At 47.5% G+C, this 6,000-nt stretch overlaps 1 protein-coding gene across 2 annotated transcripts in view; it reads right to left on the bottom strand.

Annotated features, from left to right (window-relative positions):
- Positions 1–5,765, bottom strand: part of LINGO2 (leucine rich repeat and Ig domain containing 2) — a 537,786-nt gene extending 532,021 nt beyond the window's left edge. For both annotated transcript variants that reach the window (XM_053370513.1, XM_053370515.1), the window contains exon 1: positions 4,246–5,765. The gene's annotated coding sequence lies outside the window, so the exon portion shown is untranslated. The remainder of the gene's footprint in view (positions 1–4,245) is intronic.
- Between the last annotated feature and the right edge of the window lie 235 nt (positions 5,766–6,000).

Here is a 6,000-nt window from a genome sequence, read left to right on the forward strand (position 1 = left end):
GTTGTCATTTGCGGACCTTAAGGTCCTCCGTGGGGCATACCAGGAGAGGCGGTCCCGTAGGTACATGGGTCCTAGATGACCCTTGGGGTCCTTTCCAACGGTATGATTCTATAAGATTCTATTGCCAGGCTGGTCTGTACCTGGAAGAGGGAGGGCCTCTTATCCACCGCAGGCAGCAAAGTGCCACCTTCACAGTCACAACTATATCAATACTGCCCCAGAATATAGAGCTTAATTTGTCACCACTCGTTAAACGGATTACAGGGCTCAGAGGTAGCTCATCCGCCACAGACAACCATCTCTACCAATTTGTCTTTTCCTCAGCTCTTACTACACAGGAAAACATTTCCACCTAGAGCCCTTTCACAGAATATCTAGAAACAAAATATTTGCAGAGAGCTATTGCCATTGTACCTAAAGAGCCAATCACAGCGAATGGCAATTCCCTTTATTTAGCCACACCTTTTACATTCAGTAATTCAGTTTGTGGACAGAAATTTCAGAGATGTGATGCAGTCACATTTAATTTGTGTATTATAGCACTGTAGGTTAGATTTTTTGTTGTTGTTGTTTGTTTTAAAAAAGGGAAATGTGAAGGCATTTTAAACAGAACGTTATATTTAGTAGCCAGCTCACAATACTGGAAAATGAACACGCATTCCCTATATTCTCTGTTGTAGCAAGAAACCTTTTCATGGATGTGCTCCCTGGAATGGGAGTTGCCTCTAGCAGAGCGGTGGCATTTTGATAGCGAAGACAAGTGACACAGAATAAGCTTTATAGATGGTTTGCTCTTGGAGGCTGTGTGCACATTTATCTGGGAGTAAGCATAATTGAACACAGTGGGATTTGCTTCTGGGTTGGCATGCACAGCACTGGGCTATACATTTACTCTGTCCTGCAGTCTAAATGTTGCATACTTCTTTCATCCTGTAGCTTCCCATGTGCTTGCAGACTACTGCCCAATTCCCATTGATGTGAGATTGTGCACTACACAGCACATGACTCACAAGTGCTTTGAGGTATATTTCATGTGGCTGTTCTCTCCAGCCCCTAAAAAATCCACACAAGACCACAAGAATAATCTTTATTCATTCATTCTTCGTTTTGCAGGTCATGCTTTCTTTCTCTAAAGTACAGCCCCCAGGTGATTAATTTCACACTTAAGGCATTCTTGCTGTGTTTTGAGCTAATATGAAGGCAGCTCTTTTCAACATCAAAACCATATATTTTAACATGCCTCTCATTTCTTGGCAAACCACTCAAGTTTTCAGCTATATTTGGGAGAAACTTAGTCAGCAACGCTTTATAATTTCTCGGTTTTTTTTAAAAAAAAAGTTACTCCAAAATGACAATGGTTCAAACAGCTCCAAAATAAAGAACAGGAAAGCTGAATAGACAAATGCTGTTAGTAAGCCTTTGATCTGAAGGCTGCAACCACCATTAAAACCATATTGAAAACACAATTATTACAAAGGACATGAAACAATATCTCACAAGTACTGAAGAAATTTCAAACTTTTCCATAATGGGTAACTGGCTCACAAAAACCAGTGGCTATAGATTTTTGTCATCACAAGCAACATCAATGTGAACACTTCTGTATTTGCTAGACGCCTCCTATTATGCTTCGTGACATGAACTTGGCAGCAATTAAAACCTTCGCTTTAGAAACAAGACAGTTTCTACATAGCATGTCAGCCCCTCTCATGTATGAGACAAATAATGATCTTTCAAAATAATGCAGTGAGCATCGCAGCCTTTGCATGCAATGGATCTTCCTCGCACCAAAGATACTGTGAAGGCTTACACCACCTGCAAATAGTGATTCCGCCCATCAATGCTACATTAATGGTTTCTTCCTCCTTTTAAGCTCCTATCAGCACTTTACACCCACCCTCACAACCTGCAACCTAAGCATTTCTATTCAAACTCTAAAGCAAATATCTGGCCTGGATGGAGAGAGTGAAGAACCATTAATATTTTTTCTAGCACACACAAATACACAGGAATGGGTTTTCTTTCTTCCAACTCAAATCACCTGCTAAACACACATACCCTGACCATAATATGATAGGGGACAGCTGAAAGCAGAACACTGTGTCCCTTGTGAGCCTTATCAGTCAAACCATTTCAGCTGACCATGTCTCCCCTCGCAGCCTAGACATCAGAAACCAGAGCCACCTAGAGGAAGACAATTTTTCTTCTGTCTCTGCCTAGTGGTCATCCAAGAGGAGACTCCTGGCTTTTCCAGAGCCTTCGCTATTTGTTAAGGTGCTGTGATTCTATGGCATGGAGACACACCCCAAATCCCAGGCAAGGATAAATTAGTTAGTAATCTACAGTATAGTAGTATATGGAAGCTTTTAAATGTTTTATTATGTTTTTATATATGTTGGAAGCTGTCTAGAGTGGCTTGGGGCAACCCAGTCAGATGGGTGGGGTACAAATAATATTATTTGTTGTTGTTTGAGGGCTACATCTCCCTCCACATGGCACCTTTTCAGTACCAACTATGCCAGTTGTATCCTGAAGCCTTATGGAAGAGTGCCAGAATAAACTCTGAAGGTAGTGACAACATGGCAACATCTTTTAGACTGCTGCAGGTTTTTGCTTCTTTCAGAATCTTCCCAATCCTCACCCATGGGTGCTCACTAGCTAGATGCAGCATACAACATACTGAATCCTGAGCAAGCTCTTTCTTTTGAAGATCACACTCAGGAAAGAGAGGACTCCAGCTCTGACCAAAGTGGACTACAGGAGGAGCCACGGATTTAATCATTTCTGAAAATGAATGGAGAAGACCATAAAAGAGGAAGGGAAAGGTTTAGTGAGATCTTGTGTGTGAGAGAGAGTGGGTGTGAGTTATGTAAGCTTCAAAATAAAATAAAATACAAAAAAATAGTATTTGTGGGAGGGAGGTTGTTGGTTTGCCTTTGTTTTAAACTTTTGAATATTGCATTTTGTGTGTTTATGCGGTGAACTGCCCTGTGATCTCCGGGTGAAGGGCGGCATACAAATTTATTAAGACTCTGATGGTGGTGTGTGGAAATGATATGAAGGGGCTGGAATGAGAAGACCCGAGATCCCTGAATTCTGGTGCTTGTTAAATAGAAAATGTGGGAAACAAAAAACCACAGCCTACCCTGCCCTCGCAGGAGGAAAAGCCAAGAGTAAGGCAAACAAACTAACAAAACAACAACAAAAACCCCAAACACGTTCTTCTTCCATCCATGCTGGTTTTTCCTCTCTTTAACGCCACTGAAAAATGGGTCACCCTAAAAGCTCTTGCCTGTGGGAAAATCAAGAAACAGCAATGTAGGCAAGGGGGCTGAGGAAGGTTCAGAAATTTATTTCTGAAATATTAACGAGCCCTATGTCGAAAGAAACATCTAGGCTGGATTTTTTTCCGCCCTCCCGCAGAGAGAAGAGGGGTGTGAGCGATTGGCAGCACGCAGAAGAGCATTTCCGGAAGGGATAAACTTAAGAGGCAAGGTAAAGTTTCAGGAGAGAGTGGGGCAGGAAAAGGAAAAACAGAGACCCCACCCACCCCAAATCCCGCTCTCCCTCAGGTGCTGCTGTGACACCACCAACCCTATTCTCCAGGATCCTAATTCTCTCTTTCGCTCGCTTTTTTCCCTCCTCTTCAACCTTCTCCATCTCACGCTCCCGGGGAACCTCTAGTGGACGAAAACGGAGGCGCCCCTTCTGATGAACACGAGTCTCTTACCACCGGAGTTAAAATCCCTCAGACAACTATCTGCTTTGTAACTGAAAAGCTCGGCTGGACGATCGGGCAAATTCTATGCCTCTCCCTTCTCCCACAGAGAGGAGAACCCACACGCGTTGGGCTCCTTAGGACTAAGAAGGCTAGGATGCTGACCCCCCAGCGCCCATCTTTGCGCGCCGCACATACGGATAGAGCCAAGGGGAAAAAATATGACAAGCCTCCATAGCTGTGAGACTAAACATTGCAAAGTACAAATGGAGGTTTCCCCCCACTCCATTCACCCACCTTCCTATCCGCAATCTCCCATCCGATTTATATGGACAATAACTTTCCCTCGGATTGGCGAGAGAGAAAGAGAGAACGCCGGCGCAGCTGCAAAGAGGAGAAAGATCGTTTGGTAACTAGACTGCACTTTTTACTGAGAAAGGGTGGAGTGGAATCTAGAACCTATATTTTTCGGGGGGGAGGGCATTAAGGATATAATGGGGAGAGCGCAAACGGAGAGATCCCCTTACCCGGATGCCGTCTGAATTCTCCTCGGCGTCCTTTAACACAACCAAGCTGGTCTCTCTCCACAACCACGCGCGCACACGCGCGATCCGTGCCGGGCTTCTAATTCCACGGTTTCTCTCGCCGACGGGAAGGAAGAAATAGGGCGAAAGCGGCGGCGCAATCCTCACTCACATTGCCACGCCACAGGCAACGACGGCGGCAAGAGGGTGGGCAGGGAAGCCTCGCCGCTTCTCCAAGTTGGCTTGCGTACACGTCTATCTTTCTGTTGGCATGTTTTCCACAATTAAGATCCCCGAGATGAAGGCGACCAAAAAAAAGAAACGTGGGGGGAAGACGGGGGAGGTTCCCCAATCAGTTGCTGCTGCCTCCTTTTTTTGCTCGTTAATTGGCAACCCTTTAAAAAGAAGAGGAAAGGCTTTTTACTCCGAATTGCCTTTTTTTTCGGGGGGGGGTCGTTTGTTTGTCTGTATGCAGGGACCGGATTCTCAAGTCCAGATTCTCAACGGCTCCAAGGAGATGGCTTCTTCCCCGCGAGGCTTTCGCAGCGCGCTCCGCTTGCAACGCGGCTGCCTTCCACGGTGGAAACTTTCAGGTGGAGAAGGAAACAGCGGCGGTAGTGGCAGCATCTAGCGAGCAAGCGAGCAAGCCCGGGTCTAGGTGAGGATGGGCGGGCGGGTGCTTGCGCGTGTGCAAAAAAGAAACACACACACAAAACACACACACACCGGTTCTTTCCAGGGCTCGAACACGGGCCGCTGAAGTCCCGCAGCGAGAGGGATGAGGGGTGGGTGGGGGACAGTGGGAAATGCAAAATAAAACAATGCACGCACCTCCCCCCAAAAAACCAACGACTCTCCGGCGCCCTAGAGCCGTGTAGCAAGCCAGCCAAGGTCCTTCGTGTCCCCTTTCTCACGACCAGCTGTTCCGACGCTGCGATCTTCGCAAACGGCTACAGCCGAGGCGAGCGGCTTAACTCTTTCCCTTCCGCGCTCCGCGCTGCTCCCAGGAAAGGAAGGAGTAGCTGCCGCGTCTGCCCTTGCAGTTGGGCTGGGAGCTCCAGGGAGTGCCGCATTTCTCCGAGTAAGCGCGCAAAGATCCCCCCTTTCCCCCTCCCCCCGGCCGCAGTTCCTCCTCCTTCTCCCCAGCGTGACCTGATTAGCTACAGCAGGGAAAGAGGACGCAAGCAGCGCCTTCCCAGCCAGCAGGAACGCGTCCGCCATGGATGCGCGCCGGCGTCTTGGTGGACGCTTTTGCGGAGACGCTCCTATTCGGAGGTTGGCGGGAGCAGGTGGGACGCTCAGCGGGCGGAGGGGAAAGGACCACCCAGGCGGTTTGGGAAAGGTGGCGTTTCCAGTGGTCTGGGCAGCCTGATCCTACGCAGCAGCGCAGCAGAGGATCTGGATGCCTGAAGGAGAGAAAGCTAAGGGCTCCTGCACTTTTTCTTCCCCGCAGGAGATTCGTTTTTCTCCTTGAGGCACTAGGAGAAGACGAATTCATGAATGGAACTGAAGCTCGTGCACCGTTTTATTTCTGAGCACAGGGGACTGCTAGAAATAGATGGATCCTTTTGCCCGATCCGATTTAATATCCGCGATTCCTTCAGAATAGCTCTACGTAGGATCGGCTGATAAAACGTTCCTGCTAGGTCCCTTTCCTGCGCCCCTTTTCTTCCAAGAACCCACTGAATGCTCATTAGGGTTGTATTCGCTTGTAGCGCCATGCCCGACATCCTATGCGTATGCGCACAGAATTGCAGA

This window comes from Podarcis raffonei, chromosome 17 (assembly GCF_027172205.1).
Source record: "Podarcis raffonei isolate rPodRaf1 chromosome 17, rPodRaf1.pri, whole genome shotgun sequence".
In the NCBI taxonomy this organism is placed as follows: domain Eukaryota; kingdom Metazoa; phylum Chordata; class Lepidosauria; order Squamata; family Lacertidae; genus Podarcis; species Podarcis raffonei.